This window comes from Schistocerca cancellata, chromosome 9, assembly GCF_023864275.1.
Source record: "Schistocerca cancellata isolate TAMUIC-IGC-003103 chromosome 9, iqSchCanc2.1, whole genome shotgun sequence".
Taxonomy (NCBI): Eukaryota; Metazoa; Arthropoda; class Insecta; order Orthoptera; family Acrididae; genus Schistocerca; species Schistocerca cancellata.
The window spans coordinates 288,498,208-288,514,869 of record NC_064634.1 but is presented as its reverse complement, the minus strand read 5'-3'; the positions used below and the strand labels follow the sequence as shown (position 1 = coordinate 288,514,869).

The following is a 16,662-nucleotide window of genomic DNA, read 5'->3' as shown; positions in this document are numbered from 1 at the left end:
TATATATATATATATATATATATAATTAATTTAGCAATATCAACTCAAAAATTCAATGTCTCTGTACTACTGTAAAAGGCATTACATTTGTGTAAACGAATATATTATCCTTTCCAAACATAGGACATCATCGTCAAATGTTACGGTATATCATAGCATCTGTGATACACATATGTTTGTAAGCTCTTTGTATGTATCTAAACATGTGGTGCGTGGTAGAAATCGGCTCAGTGACAGCTCTTAAGTGTTCAGTGAGAACAATTTACGTGTGCAACGATAAGAATGCAGTGGGAATGCATTTACATCTGTTGGACGAATTTTATGAAAACAAACACTCGAAACCGACGTTTCACGTAAGTCAGATGCAACGAAAATCTGTAACGCAACCATCTATGTGTAGCGTGTTTATAATTATGTATTATTTATATTTTAGGACAATTAATCTGTAAAAAACACACCACATGTCATAAAGAAAGCATGTAAATCGTCTGAGGATGAATCACTACGATTCGAAACCGGTAACGGTACCCTTTGAATAAAGGAACTGAAAGTAAATTTGTCGCTGGTTGATATTTTTATACTATATTTTTTCACAATTTTCGGTAACTACTTTGAGTTGTTTTTTAGAAACTATAGTAAACATAATTTTATTTTCACTGAGTGGAGAAGCGTTACTACTTTTTGACCTTTCATCACCTCCAATCTTTCTCTTTGACTGTGTGAAAGAATTATTGGTGGTACAAAAAAAGAAATGCGATTGCACAGGGGCGTGACCGTCTGAATGGAATAACAACATTTCCGAATTGAGGAAACACTATATCACTTGCCTAAAAAAAGAAATAAAAAAAACGCAACTAGCGTGCTGTTTATTCACATCGGCATTCTTCAGAAACAGTTGCTAAGAATGATGAACAAAAATCTAAATGACGAGATTGATTTACTGTGGACTGAGACGTGTCAAAGGACATGCCGACGTAGTCACTGCTCGGCGCTCCCTGCAGAAACTGCAACGTTCAGCTCCTCTATGTAATTTTAACACTACAGCTGCTAGGCCGCTGGTCTTGGCAGGGAAGTCGACATGAAGTGTTCCGCACAAATCCAGTATGTGACGAAACCGAACGACGGACCCATCGGACACCTTGTATTGCGCCACTTACATGCTGTTGCCATTGTTGGCAAAGTAGGTATAGCCAAACGTGAACTTGTGTCGCTTTCTTTTCAGTTTCTGCTCTAAGGCGGATAAGCAAACTGTTAGCTTGTTGATGTACAGAATATCTAATAATAAATCGTTACTTAAATATACAGCACAACAACCAGGAGTATATTTACAACGTACAGCCGATATTTCTATAGACAGATACGTCGGTATTTTTCCCGATACTTTTTTCGACATATCGTAAGCCTGTAATGATACATTTTTCAATATATAGACATATCGGATTCCCAATATTTTTAAAAATATCTACATCTACATGGATAGTCCGCAGCTCGTGGTCGTGCGGTAGCGTTCTCGCTCCCCGCGCTCGGGTTCCCGGGTTCGATTCCCGGCGGAGTCAGGGATTTTCTCTGCCTCGTGATGACTGAGTGTTGTGTGATGTCCTTAGGTTAGTTAGGTTTAAGTAGTTCTAAGTTCTAGGGGACTGATGACCATAGATGTTAAGTCCCATAGGCTCAGAGCCATTTGAACCATTTTTTTCTACATGGATACTCTGCAAATCACATTTAAGTGCCTAGCAGAGGTTTCATAGGACCACCTTTACAATTCTCTATTATTCCGATCTCATATAGCGCGCGGAAATAATTAACACCTATATCTTTCCGTACAAGCTCTGATTTCCCTTTTTTTATCGTGGTGATCGTTCCTCCCTATGTACGTCGGTGTCAACAAAATATTTTCGCATTCAGTGGAGAAAGGTAGTGATTGGAATTTCGTGAGGAGATTCCGTCGCAACGAAAACCGCCTTTCTTTTAATGATGTCCAGCCCAAATCCTCTCTCCCATATTTCGCGACAATACAAAACATGCTGCCTTTCTTTGAACTTTTTCGATGTACTCCGTCAGTCCTATGTGGTAAGGATCCGCGCAGCAGTATTCTAAAAGAGGACGGACAATTGTAGTGTAGGCAGTCTCCTTAGTCTCTTAGTCGTTCCTCCTGAGAATTTCTGAGTGTTGCAACGAACTATTTCGGGCGATTAGTATTTGAGTTCTGAACTTCACATACCATAAACATAAAAAATTACAAAAATCATGTTTCCGTGTAGTCCCCTTGTGAGACTGACTGGTACCTTATCTCTCATGCTATTCAATCTGTAAAACAGCGAACAATCTGTGGAGGAAACAAAGCAGAAATTTGTAAAGGGAAATAACGTTCCTATTACAATATACGAGTAATTCTTCCAGGGAGGGCTAAGGACTTGGAAGAGCAGCTGAAAGTAATGGGAACAGTCTGGAAAAGAGATTATGAGATGAACGTCAATAAAAGTGAAACAAGAATAGTGGAATGTAGTCGAAGTAAATGAGGCGATACTGCGTGAATCAGATTAGGATGTGAGAGACTACAAGTGGTAGGTGAGTTTTGTTATTTTGTTATTTGGGCAGCGAAATTACTGATGATGGCCGAAGTCGACAGCATACTGATAGTAGAAAAATTACATTTCTGAAAAAGAAGAAATTCGTTAATATAGAATAACAATTTGTGTGTTAGGACATCTTTTCTGAAGGTTTTGTCCGGAGTGTAGCCTTATATGGTGAGTAAACATGGACGCAATTCAGACGAAAAAAAGATAGAAGCTTTTGATAATTGGTGCTATAGAAGAATGCCGAAGATCAGAAGCGCACGTCTACATCTACCTGACTACTCGGCAATTCACTCTGATACGCCTGGCAAAGTCATCGAACCACCTTCAGACTATTTCGCTACCGTTCCACTTGCGAACAGCTCGCGGGACAAACGAACACATCATTCCGTACGAGCTCCGGTTTCACTTATTTTATTATGATGGTGTGTTCCCTTTGTAGTTTGACATAAAAATATTTTCTCATTTGGAGAAAAAAGTTGGTGACTGAAATTTCGTGAGAAGATCCTGCCGCAAAAAGAAACACCTTTGTTTTAACGATGCCCATCCCAAATGCTATATCATGTTAGTGACGCTCTCTCCTCTATTACTCGACAGTACAAAACGTAGTACCCCCGTTCTCCATGTACTCCGTTAATCCTATCCGGTAAGGATACCACACCGCGCAGTAATACACCAGAAGAGAACTGATAAGCGAAGTGAAGACAGCAACTTTAGTCGATTTGTTTCATCTTCCAACTGTTCTGCCAATAAAACGCGTCATTTCGTTCAACTTCCCCACGTTACTATGTGATCACTTCACTTTTTGTTGTTTGTAAGTGTACTCCCTAGGTATTTAGCTGAATTGAAGCCATTATATTGTGTGATTTATCGCGTATCGGAAATGTAGCTGATTCTTTTTTGCAATTCATGTGAATGATGTCACACGTTTCGTTCTTTAGAGTCTATTGCCACTATTCGCACAATAAATATGTCTTGTCTAAATCATTTTGCAATTGGTTTTGACCTTCAGGTAACTTCACTAGACGATAAACGACAGCATCATCTACAAACAATCTAAGTGGGCTGCTCAGGTTGCCTCTAAGTCGTGTATATAGATTTCGAATTATTGTTGGATGTATGGTCATAGAACCAAAACCCAATAAAGAAATAAAAAATAGATTAGCAACAGCGAAGGGCCAGATATCAGTCCTGTTTTCTCGACGAGTTTCCCTTTATTACTTTCGTGGCAGGAAATCACGAACCCAAGCCCGCAACTGAGACGATACTTAAGAGACACGTAATTTGGCTAGAAGTAGCTTATGAGGAACAGTGTAAAAATTCTCTAGAAATATAAAAGTATGGAATAAATTTGAGATCACCTGACGATAGCGCTTAGTACTTCGGGTGACTAAAGAGCTAACTGCGTTTCACAAGAGTGAAATTTTCTGGATCCATTCTGGCTATTTGTAAAAAACGTCATTTTCTTCGAAGCAATTCATTATGCTCGAACAGAGTACCCTATGTTCCAAAAAGCTACTGCAAATCGAAGTCAGTGATATGAGTCTGTAGTTCAGTGGAATACTCCTGTTTTCTTTATTAAGTACTGGTATGACCTGTGCAACTTTCCAGTCTTTAGATATGGATCTTACGTAGGTTGTATATGATTGCTGAGTGTGGAGCCATCATATCAGCATAATCTGAAAGGAACCTAACTGATATGCAATCTGGATCGGAAGACTTGCCTTTATTAGGCGATTGAAGCTGCTTCGCTACTCCGAAGATATCTACTTGTGAGTTCCTTATGTTGGCAGCTAGTCTAGATTCTAATTCTGGAATATTTCTCCATCTTCTTTGGTGATGGAATTTCAGAAACACATGTTTAGTGGCAGTGTCATAGGTAACACTACCATTGCTATCGCATAATGAAGGTGTCGATTTGTCTTGCCGCTGGTGTACGGCCAAAATATCTTTGGGTTGTCTGCCATATGGGTTGTCTGCTAGACAGAGTTTTTCGTTGTGGAAACTATTAAAAGCATCTCTCACCGAAGTCTGCGCTATGTTTCAAGATTCAGTAAAAAGTCTTCACCCCTGGAGATTTTCTGTTCATTTAAATTGTTTCGTTGCTTCTTCAACAGTGTTCCAGCCTGTTTAGGGCACCATGCAGGATCAGTATCATATTTTATTAATTTATTCGATGTAAATCTCTATTTCTTAGAACTTAAGCCACATGTAGTCTAAACTTACGTAGTTGGGACGGAGTGGAGACTGTCTCTGAGGAAGGCGAGAATCGAATTTTTATTTGCTTTTCTAAATAGACATATTTTGCGTTCACTTTTAGTGGATCTGCATGCTCCGGCGCCTGTCTCGCTACAACGACCTTGTGGTTACTAACACCTGTATCCGTCATGATGATACCTATTTGCTCAGGACTATTTGGTGTTGAGAGGCCAAGAATGTTTTCGCAACCATTTCCACTTCGAGTGGGCTCTTGAACTAATTGTTCAAAGTAATTTTCGAAGAAATCAATTAGTACGATTTCGGAGGTCGTTTTGTGCGTACCACCGACTTGAAACCTGTTGCAAGTTAGGTCCCATTTCTGGATCAGAGTCGAGGAGCGTAAATGCAATGCTCGTTATAAAACAAATCTTTGATCGTACAATATAAGCGATTGGAGTGATCGATCTTTCCTCTGAATCCTTAATATAACTGAGCAATGAATTTGACCGCTGTGCACAACGATAAAGCCATCACAGTGAGGGCAACAAGCTTAGGTGCGTAGTAAGTTATACGAAGGGCATTTAATAAGTAATGCAACACATTTTTTCTGTCCGGCCCCGGTAGCTGAGTGGTCAGCGCGACCGAATGTCAATCCTAAGAGCCCGGGTTAGATTCCCGTCTGGGTCGGAAATTTTCTCCGCTCAGGAACTGGGTGTTGTGTTGTCCTAATCATGATCATTTCATCCCCATCGACGTGCAAGTCGCCGAAGTGGCGTCAAATCGAAAGACTTGCACCCGGCGAACGGACTACCCGATAGGAGGCCCTAGTCACACGACATTTACATTTTTTCTGGGCCAATTTCGATTGAAAAAATGCGGAATTTGTTGTGGACATCGTGGAATATTCCCGTTTGAGCCTCTACACTTTGATGAAGTTCAAATAGGTGACAACGTTACTCGCGTCTGTAACGGTTGTGCGTTTCAAGCAGAGAGCTATCATTAAGTTTCATTTCGCGGGTAACCAGACCATCGCAGATATTAATAGGCGCATGCAGAATGTCTGCTGCAAGTCGCCTGTGTACCATCGCAACCAGGTCGCTCAAACCTGTCCGACCTCCCACGTGCCGGCCGGCTCTCAGGAAATTGAGGAAATGACTTCAGCGTGTTCGTCGCCACAATAATGCAAACGAATTTCTTTTCCTTGACAGTGCAAGGCCTCACACAAGTTTGCGCACCCGTGGGGTGCTCACAAAACGGGGTGGCCGAGCGGTTCTAGGTGCTACAGTCTGGAACCGCACGACCGCTACGGTCGCAGGTTCGAATCCTGCGTCGGGCATGGATGTGTGTGACGTCCTTAGGTTAGTTAGGTTTAAGTAGTTCAAAGTTCTAGGGGACTGATGACCTCAGAAGTTAAGTCCCATGGCATGCTGCTCAGAGCCATTTGAACCATTTTGCTCACGAAACGTCGTTGAACTGCTCCTCCTTACCCAACCTAAAGCCCGGATCTCGCACCTTCCGACTTCCATCTGTTTAGCCCAATGAAGAATGCATTCCGCGGAAGGCATTACGTGGATGATGGGGAGGTTACTGATGCAGCAAGAGGTTGACTTCGACGTCGACTAGTGGTGTGATACCGTACGGGCACACAAAGCCTCCTAGTAAGATGACGTAAGGCCGCCGCTCTCAACGGAGATTTTTGTTGAAAATATATTTTGTAGTCAAAACAGTAGTGATATTAAGAGATATTTATTTGATGTAATGACTAAAAATATCGCAATAAAAGTAAATAGATAACAAACTTCTCTAAAACGCAAATCGTAGCACAAAAAGAGGCAAACATTTTGGGGAGGTATCAAAATGTGTGGAAGACTGAATGGGGAAAGCGAAACAAGATCGGTTCATCTGAGCAGGTTCCGAAATCAAAGTTAATGACGCAACAAGGTGTCATAAATTATAACCAAATGAAGCAACACAAGCTGCGTTGCAAAGCAAGCAAGTAACTAACTGCTCTAAACATGGATCCCGCTATCACAACTTCGACATATTTCATGAAGATTTGACTGAGACTGAAACTAGAAGCGCATATGCGATGTATTCTGATGTTTGGGTGTACTCTCCAGACAGAGGGAGGTGAGTGAATCCGTGTAGAGTGCAGAACGATAGGTTAGATTACTCGTTACCAAAACAAAGAGTGAGATACTCGTCATCGACCGTAAGCCAAACCGTTACATGGCAGAAAAGTAGGCATTGTCAGGATAGACTAAACCAGTTTAAGAATTTAACTACGCGTACTTGGATGCGATAATGAGAGAAGATGCATCATGCACAACAGAGATTTAGCTGAGAATCCAAGCCGGAAAACCGCAGCTCGATCACCTTCTGAAATCATGCAGCCTATTGATCGGGCGGACCCAATGATGCGCCCCTGCTGAATCCCGCTTCCAGCCACTCTGGACTACGAGCGCCCTCCGCTGCCGCGATATAGGACGCCAAGCAGAAGCTGCTCAGTCCACTCACACCTGGAGCCACTTTGCTACGGGACACGACGCGACTCCATCGCTTGTGATTACTTCAGGGAGCCTCATCGTTGTTGACATTGAAATAGTTGGACTCTGTTTGTTACTGCATTATTTGTAATGACTGTTTGTACACTTGGAGAAATACAAGTTAAGCAAATCTGTTTGTTGTTTTAACTGTCCAGCTCTCCTACGAAGACAGTCGCCGCACCACTCGGTAGCGTACCTCCCCTTACCATTGTGTAAGAAGTCGTACCCAACAAGCCCAAGTATGGAACACCGAGATGTCCTGCACAGATGTATGATAGGAGAGGAAACAACAAGACACAAAGGCCATAAGTACACAACACTACCACGAAATTCCATACAAATTCAATCCCTAGGCGCCTCACCTCTTTAATAGCCATACATATATTTAACCAAGAATGTTTCCATGAACATCTTCACAGGCTGCACATCGTAGAGACACGTTTCTACTCTTGTGGAGAGGAAGAGCACGTAAATCACCTTTCCTTTGTGTCCCTCAGACTACATGGAAGTACTACTTTTACAAGATCTCGGTAACCTTGGTCATCCGTTGCCAAAACACGAGATGGCTATTTTACCAACATAGTTTCCTAGATTCTACCACGCGATGTTCAGATTTTTTCATCACTGATAATGGTCTGCACAAACATTTTCCATATCATTTTATTTTACAGTGATTATACGGTACTGGTCTATCTGTAAGAATGTATCTTCTCTCTACAAAATGTGTGTGCGTTAGAGTGTTTCCTGTTGTGTTTGACAGATGCTCGGAGGGAGTTTCGTGCATTAATTCTTGTGCTGATCTAAAATTACTGACTTGTTTATCTGGAGTATATTTCCCCTCTCGATATCTTCTTGCTTCTTTTTGTGGACTTCGTCTCCCTTGTAGTTTGGCCTGTGCTGGAAATCGAATTGTGCTGATCTATTTCGAATAAGTTACTAAGTAACGAAAGTCACTCTTTGAAGACGTACATACAAGGTGAAATGGATATAATGCAGATATTTTTAAATGTGGAACCTTAATATGTACACTCATCAGTGTGTTCTTGTTTTTTTCTCTCCGTTTAACAGTCTTCCCGCAAACAAGTCACATAATTTAATACCTGATGCTTTCTGCACGATCGTAACTGCGCCACTAACGAGGAGAACACAGTAAGTGCCATAACTTGATTTTCCAGGAACTTTGCTCAGGGGAGAGGAGATAAAATAAGCGAAAATGTCTCTCGGCTTATCAGTAGATACTCGACCGTTTCTGAAAAAAAAACGACGGTCAAAAACTCGGAGGCACGTTATGTGCGTTTTACCGAGCAGTTTCCTCAGGCGAACTGCTGGATTCGTTGTTTGTTGTCGTGGCTTATTAATTTCGCGCCCCGCGTTCGAAATCAGTTTATTGTTTTTATTGTTTTTATTTTTTTATTTTTATTGTTTTCATTTATCTACCCATGTCCGTATAAGGTTACCATATGAGCGTTTCTTATCAAATTAGGAGATACAAGGGCGTCACATTAATTGTAAAAGTACAACCGAAGTTCACAATAAGTGCCACGAATTTATTTAATAATATATGTGTGCATGGTACGTTGAGGAGTTACAATCTTTTTAAATTCTCATATTCTGATATTTCATTATGAAATCGTTATGTATTATCCATATCTTTATTCTTCAGGAAGATTTGGTCCATTCCCTTGGGTGATACCGACCGTAGACACATTCAAAACACAGATACTACGTACACCACGAGCCGCGCGAAGACAAGTTTGGCAAAACGATATTTCTTCGTATGAATCTCACTCGAGAAAGAAATGTCGTTAACATTGGTGAAGATTTCGCGCGTTGGCAATAACTTCCTAGCAAACCATGCATAATTTATCACTTATCCGGGAACTGGCGCTTGCAAATGATTATGAATCAAGATACATTACTGGACTTTTACAGAAAACAGATTTAAGTAACTTTCTCATTTTTTAAATTCATTAATCTAACATGCACTTAATAGATGAATAAGGACAACGTTATATCTATTGACACTGGAAAAAATTCGTGTAGTGCGTATGTAAATGAAAAACAAAAATATAAGTAACAGGGTAAGATAGTCCAATTTCTATCATTTGAGACAAATGCTATTGTAACTAGAAATATATTGAAAAGAAATAATTCAAATTATGGCACTTCTTCTTTGTTGTTTAATGAACATGCAACACAAGTATTACACCATTACAAGTGTTGGTTTAATTGTTGGAGTAAAACTGTTCGAAAATGTTCCACACTAGGTATCATTGTGATCACTTCTTGGTACAATTCTGGTCGTTGGTATCTTCCACATGAAAAGTGCTTTTCCCCTGGGGCACCGACGGAAACTTCGCGGTACCAAAAATTACATTTTTGGAAGCAAGTTCAGTCGTCCTTTGCCGAAGATTCCGTACTATAATAATTTAAGAAACAAAATCCACAATTATTCTCGTTGTTTGCTGGCGATTTGAAGCTTCTAAAACTTCTTTCATCATTACTCATAGACGTAGAGTTCTGCTTATTCTACTTGCTGCATTTTGTTTATCTCTCTCTTTGTACCCAGTTGAAAAAGATTTTTCTTACTGCGGAGGTTTTCCAGGTTTTCATCTGAAGTGAGTCGAAATGATGTCGTGTTTTCCTTTTCCGAGACGATTCTTTCTTCCCTGGAGTGGGCAAAATATCATTGAAAGCATCGTGCAGAGAAATGGTACAGGATGCGGTCTTCGCCAGAATACTGGTAACAGCCTGATTGGAGCGGGTTGAAGAAGCAGGAGCCCCGAATAACGTTGAAGGTGCAAATTTCTGCTCGACAACAATGTCTTTGCAAAAGTGCGTTATTCCTGTGCAGTGGGACCCCTTGGCTCCTTGGCTGCACACCCAAAAGATGCAGTTTTGTTCCAAGCGTCACAGAAAATACTACAGGATCTTTGTTTTGTAATACTTTTGTTGGGGTTACGATGAATCCACTCAGTTGCATTTCTGCGATATTGAGCATTTAGAGAGTTGAAGAAAGTTCTGTCTAATGCCTGTAGTACATGTGTGCTGTGTGGAGGCAATCCATATTCCCGACAGTACTCTACAACATCCAAGCTGGTATGGCTGCTATGGTCGTCAATAATAGGAACCGTAATACTACCCACTGTTCTGCATTTCGTCAAATGTCTAAGCCAGATCATGAACAGTTCTTCATTAATATAACTCGATTCACCCATCTCTATAATGGAACCAGGAGGTAACTTTACAATGCTGAAAAGAATGCCGTATAATGCTGTTGCATTTCAAAGGCTCAAATGTCCATCCATTACAGTCTTTATTGCCTCATGTAACGCGTTTGGACCCCATTTATTGTAGATTGTTCTTTTCTCGTCGTTATCGGGGAATCTAAGAGAAAAAAAAAAGAGTTTGCTTTAACAACTCGTAAGAGAAAATTTGTTTAAATATTCAGAATTTATGTGTAGTAACTGTATATAACATATCTCGAGATTGTACATTTTTCTGGTCGAAAATGTACTATTGGCAAGGCTGAAATCATGAGTAAATAGTACTGTAATGAGCCAAAAGGTGACGGCACATGTACATAATCTTCCTCAATAGATGCCTCAGAACACACGGGAGCAAAAAACACGTCTCTAACCTCACTAATATAGAATTTACAAGCACATGGAAACTAGTCAGTTCATAAGAGCGCATAGAACTAACTAACTTTACTTACCTGTGAACAAGAAAAAATTTATAACTCTGTTGCACGAAGTGGTGTGTTCAGGGAAAAGACAGAAGGAGCTGCAGAAACCTTCTGCACTGCAACGCCAAGCAAAGGCAAGTGCTACCAACATTACCAAACTGAAAAATGGCGCGAAACCTTACGTTGATCGTAACCTATATCGAAATTGTACCACCTTACCCAAATCGCGTTTCTAACAAGGCGCGCAAAATTAAGAAGTCGCAACGCTAACCCCTGTGCCACCATTTCGGTTAACGCTACTGTGCGATAAAAGGCACATACAGTACCTGGAAAATACATTTAAAACTTTGACCGTCTTTTTTTCGATTATCTCTGTATAAGCCAGTACATGGGTTCACTTATTTGCACCCCTCTTCCACTGAGCGAAGTTTCTGGGAATTTGGGTTATGGCATTTGCCGTGTTCTCCTCGAAAGTGGACTATACCTTCCAGTATAGACTAACCGTTTTGAGCCCATGCGCCACACTTCAACACCTGACTTGCTGCCCACGGGAAAATAAGCATTAATAGCACGCTCTTGCCACAGTTACTTGGAGGTACTACCCAGCTGAACACATAGGACTTGTAGTAGCTACAATTATAGACCTGCAAATGACGTAAATACTGACGTGATCTTGTTCAGCACACCGTCCTCAGTCACCAACAGAAATATGTACGTGTAAGATCCAAAACTATTCGTTCGAAGGCCGAGCCGGCCGTTGTGGCTGAGCGGTCCTAGGCGCTTCGTTCCGGAGCCGCGCTGCTGCTACGGTCGCAGGTTCGAATCCTGCCTCGGGCATGGATGTGTGTAATGTCCTTAGGTTAGCTAGGTTTAAGTAGTTCCAAGTCTAGGGGACTGATGACCTCCGATGTTTACCATCTGCCTCGGTGAATGCGGGCTGGTTCCTTTTATTCCGCTTCAGTTATATACTATGTCAGCGACTGCTGCGCAAACACTTTCTCCACGTACGCGTACCCCATAATTACTCTACCACGCAAACATTGGGATTACAGTCGTCTGGTGTGAGATGTTCCCGGCGCCGGGTGGGGAGGTCCTTTGGTGCCGAACCGCACAAAAAATCCTAGGTTCGGTGTGGGGCGGCGGTAAAATGTCAATGTCGTGTGACTAGGGCCTCCCGTCGGGTAGACCGCTCGCCGGCTGCAAGTCTTTCGATTTGACGCCACTTCGGCGACTTGCGCGTCGATGGGGATGAGATGATGATGATTAGCACAACACAACGAGCGGGGAAAATCTCCGACCCAGCCGGGAATCGAACCCGGGCCCTTAGGATTGGCATTCTGCCGCGCTGACCAGTCAGCTACCGGGGGGGGGGGCTGTGGGGTGAGTTGACTGCTGTAGCCTCTTCTCCAGGTAATTCCAGGTATACAGGACAGCAGGTAAAGTTACGTTTGCCATATTTTTATTATGCTGTGGCTCAATCATTCAATAGAGGAGTTACATGCTCGAAACCACTCGCAACCATTTCGTTGCTGTGAGACGTTTCATTGCTCACACTATGGTACACCCATACACTCCATCATTTTACCATCTGCATTTTACCACCTGGCATGCCCAGAGTCCCGACTTCAACCCACCAGAATACCTTTCGGATGAGTCAGAAGGTCGACTGTGCTCCAGATACCACCGTCACTACCGTCGCCGTTTTCGGATCTTGAGGAAAAGTGAGCTACCACTCCTCCGCAGATATTCAGGCACCTCATTGAACGCATCCCTAGCAAAGTTCACGCAGTCGTAAAGGCAAAGGGCAGACAAACCCTACGTTAATGTCCACTAACAATTTTCTAGACACTTTTGATGGGATAGTATATACACTCCTGGAAATTGAAATAAGAACACCGTGAATTCATTGTCCCAGGAAGGGGAAACTTTATTGACACATTCCTGGGGTCAGATACATCACATGATCACACTGACAGAACCACATGCACATAGACACAGGCAACAGAGCATGCACAATGTCGGCACTAGTACAGTGTATATCCACCTTTCGCAGCAATGCAGGCTGCTATTCTCCCATGGAGACGATCGTAGAGATGCTGGATGTAGTCCTGTGGAACGGCTTGCCATTCCATTTCCACCTGGCGCCTCAGTTGGACCAGCGTTCGTGCTGGACGTGCAGACCGCGTGAGACGACGCTTCATCCAGTCCCAAACATGCTCAATGGGGGACAGATCTTGCTGGCCAGGGTAGTTGACTTACACCTTCTAGAGCACGTTGGGTGGCACGGGATACATGCGGACGTGCATTGTCCTGTTGGAACAGCAAGTTCCCTTGCCGGTCTAGGAATGGTAGAACGATGGGTTCGATGACGGTTTGGATGTACCGTGCACTATTCAGTGTCCCCTCGACGATCACCAGTGGTGTACGGCCAGTGTAGGAGATCGCTCCCCACACCATGATGCCGGGTGTTGGCCCTGTGTGCCTCGGTCGTATGCAGTCCTGATTGTGGCGCTCACCTGCACGGCGCCAAACACGCATACGACCATCATTGGCACCAAGGCAGAAGCGACTCTCATCGCTGAAGACGACACGTCTCCATTCGTCCCTCCATTCACGCCTGTCGCGACACCACTGGAGGCGGGCTGCACGATGTTGGGGCGTGAGCGGAAGACGGCCTAACGGTGTGCGGGACCGTAGCCCAGCTTCATGGAGACGGTTGCGAATGGTCCTCGCCGATACCCCAGGAGCAACAGTGTCCCTAATTTGCTGGGAAGTGGCGGTGCGGTCCCCTACGGCACTGCGTAGGATCCTACGGTCTTGGCGTGCATCCGTGCGTCGCTGCGGTCCAGTCCCAGGTCGACGGGCACGTGCACCTTCCGCCGACCACTGGCGACAACATCGATGTACTGTGGAGACCTCACGCCCCACGTGTTGAGCAATTCGGCGGTACGTCCACCCGGCCTCCCGCATGCCCACTATACGCCCTCGCTCAAAGTCCGTCAACTGCACATACGGTTCACGTCCACGCTGTCGCGGCATGCTGCCAGTGTTAAAGACTGCGATGGAGCTCCGTATGCCACGGCAAACTGGCTGACACTGACGGCGGCGGTGCACAAATGCTGCGCAGCTAGCGCCATTCGACGGCCAACACCGCGGTTCCTGGTGTGTCCGCTGTGCCGTGCGTGTGATCATTGCTTGTACAGCCCTCTCGCAGTGTCCGGAGCAAGTATGGTGGGTCTGACACACCGGTGTCAATGTGTTCTTTTTTCCATTTCCAGGAGTGTATTTGACAGAAGAGGGCGCCACAGAAATGCTGAGCAATCTCAACCGACGGACGCTTAAAAACAGACGCCAACCATCCCACGAAAGCCTTGCTACAAAGTTTTCAAAAACCTTAGTGAGGAAACTAGGAGTATACTAAAACTCTATCAGTATCGCTCCCGTAGGGACTACAGAGACAAGATTAATTACAGCGTGCATTTTTAAGTACCCCTTCGTTATTTTTCGCACGTACACACAAGTTGCTGAAAAAAATCACTGTTGCACGGTTGCTGCCCGTAATCTAAGAAAGTGCCATTAAAAGAGCACTCTTGAGTAAAGTGCAAGAAGCAACAGTAAAACGTCCGTGAAATGCAAATTCGTGCGCTAAGATTGCTTACTGGTGAATTTCAAAGAGTAGTGAATTATACATGGCGAGGTACGACGGCTAGCGCATGGGAAATCAAGTTTAGCCTTGAGAATGTTCGTGTCCCATGAGAGCACGCTTTGAAATGCAACGTACTTGATGAAACACTTTTAATCAGCTAGAAGGGTGAGATCTACAAATCTGAACTGTCCAGCATGTCAGAACGCGTATAGACAATCATTGCCGACTGATATGCTGTTCCTCTTGATCCATGTGGGAGAGCTTTTGCTTTTGGAATCTACAGAGGGCGGAGAAAGTGAAGATTTTTGCACCTTTCTTTTTTTATAGCACAGTTATCAAGGATGAAGATGAATCGCTTACTATTTAGTTTTTTTGCCTTCGGCGAGAGGACCTAGTAATATGTGGTACTTGTGGCGTACAGATCACAGGGCGCCACATTTTACTAGACTGTGTTTTGTTTTCGGACCAAAGGGCGGCAGCTCATTTGCCAACAGATTTGCCCTGTGTTTTAACTAATGATCAGACGAATGTGACATGACTTTAAAGATTTTCTGAACTGTTCGACTCTTTGCCTAAAATTTCAGGGCGACAAATTAATGTGTTATCAGGGTGGCTGTCCCATCCTTTTTTTTTTTTTTTTTTAATGGTCAGATAGCGACATATTCCTCTGAATGTGTTTTACTTTTCCTCTTCTTTTATTTAGTATCACCTGACAGGTTTAAAACGTCTGAATTATTTAACGCAATCTTCCATGGTATGAGCTATTGCGATTGTTCAGGTGATGATGGGTGAGACTGTGAGAGAGTCAGTGCGATTTTATCTCAGATTGCGGTTTACCTCTTTTCTCGCATTTTCTCCTTTTTTACCAAGTTCATTTCAGTTAATATCTCATGACCCTGGTAACTTCGTTGTTGAGCACCTGTAACCCACTAAAACACACACACACACACACACACACACACACACACACACACACACGGTTGCAGTCGTCAAGTAATAAATGATCTAGAGAGTAATGACGCCTCATACTTATTCCATTGTATTCCCACTTTCATGCAATGGAAAATACACTCAGCATTAATCCTTACATTCGTCATGTCATCTTTATGTTGGACACAGCATCGTTAGTAGAAACTATAGTGTCCCAGTTTCCTTAATTTCTTTTACTCGTAGGTTTCCTTTTTTTATTTTTATAAAGTCATTAGCTTGGTCAGTGAACGAATATACGAATATTTATGTCTCCTGTCCTCAGTGTCTCACAAACCGGATTTTGAATGCAGTGAAAATTACGAACGTGCCATTTCGGCTTTGTCTGCGATGAGTACAACAGCAATTCCAGTTAGCAGAGTAAATGGAATTTCGTGTTTTGCAGTCAAACTTCTGTCGACGGAACAAACTTCTGTTCCAAGTTCTCCGCTTCTGGCAAAGGGATTATGAATTAGTTGACTTCTGATGACATTCAACTTTCTGGACCGATGAAATTCCTCAGCATCGCTCCTAATTAGGCCTGCTGCTTAGTTGGCAAATCTCTACCTCATCAAAAATGATTGCAACACTTTAGAACCAGGTATCTGCTGGCAGGTAATGTCTTGATTGTATTAGATGTAAACGAGTGTCACAGAACTAACAGTGTAGTTTCTGATCTGTTTTCTTACCGCACGTGACTTCGTGTTATAATGAAGTATTTAAATGCCACGTCTAGTGAAACAAACTATTTCACAAGTATTACTCTCAGAAAAGTTTTCGAAGTTCAACCAGGTTGAAATACAATCAGTAACTAATAATAGCAGTAGCTCCTGGATGAACAGTCCTGGGATTTAACGTCCTATCATCCTTTATAATGATCTACATTTTACGAAGTATGGCTGCTCCTTGTGCAGCTTTTGTTGCTGAACACCAGAGCAAAAACAATACGACGCGGTTGTTCCAGGAACACACAATAAACCTACTTATGTGACTGGAGCTTTAACAGCAGAAAACTACTGAGCAGAGTTCAGTCAGTAGCAT

General features: G+C 42.9%; 1 protein-coding gene across 1 annotated transcript in view; it reads left to right on the top strand.

Moving 5' to 3' along the window:
• The window catches only part of LOC126100294 (putative fatty acyl-CoA reductase CG5065), a 282,092-nt gene that overhangs the window by 97,916 nt on the left and 167,514 nt on the right, over positions 1-16,662 (top strand). The gene's annotated exons all lie outside the window — the stretch shown is intronic.